Genomic DNA, 1,001 nt, shown 5'->3' with positions numbered 1-1,001 from the left:
TTTCCAGCTTTAGTGTTATACCACTTTGTCAATTGTGCAACCAATACTACTGAATTCCTGTCAATTTAAATGTGCGATACAGATGACAGTTACCAGACTCCACTACTGCTGCAAGTTTAACTGCTAGCACTTTATAAACTGCAAGTGTATGTGTTGTTATTGATTAAGAGGGTTGAAAAATAAGAATAATTTTATAGGATATCTGCCAGCATTGGATCAGGGCGCTTTGGACTGCGCACATTTGCTGCTGTCTCTGTGCCACTGCGTAGTCGAATCACAAGAGGTCTGATAGGTCGGGAAGGCATCCTGTGGACAGAGGCTGCTGCTGCTAATGAGTCGGGAGTACATCGCAGGGCACAACCATATCCTGATCCAGCACTAGACCAGACTCTGTAGCAATAGCAACAAATCCTTAGCATAAACCACTAAATGTATAGTGCCTCTGGAGAACGAGTAAGAAATTCTAGCAAAGCCTCCGTGTGGTACTCGAAACAATTTTGTCATCACGTACGCCCACTCACATGTTGCAGCGTTGTTTCACGTATACTGCAGAAGTTTCGCTGGGAAGGTCGTAAACATCTTCCATGTAGTCCTGATGCCTCTTCATCCGTTTTACATGTTTTTGGAGTCCTGAAGAAAGGAATCAGTGACTGTCAATTTGTTTCAGACGAAAAGGTGCATGCCTGGGTACAATGATCTTTCTGTACGTAACCGCATTTCCATGAAACAGTCTTGCCTCACAGTGGAATAAATGTATTACCAGTTATAGCGATTACTTTTGAAATAATAACAAGTTTTCTTATTTTTTCCGTATCGGCCTCGTTCTCGTTTAACTGACCCTTAGGCCTATGGATGCACACCCAATGACACACAGGGGGTACCAATAAGAACGAAATTACAGTTCAGAACATTTGCACTCTTTTCTCTTAGACATTATAAGAGGGAACCATTCAACATAATATAACAAATTCATAGAATTGGTCACCTCTAAATAAGAACAA

This window comes from Schistocerca nitens, chromosome 8, assembly GCF_023898315.1.
Source record: "Schistocerca nitens isolate TAMUIC-IGC-003100 chromosome 8, iqSchNite1.1, whole genome shotgun sequence".
Taxonomy (NCBI): domain Eukaryota; kingdom Metazoa; phylum Arthropoda; class Insecta; order Orthoptera; family Acrididae; genus Schistocerca; species Schistocerca nitens.
The sequence above is the reverse complement of the archived record's forward strand: the minus strand, read 5'-3'. Positions refer to the sequence as shown.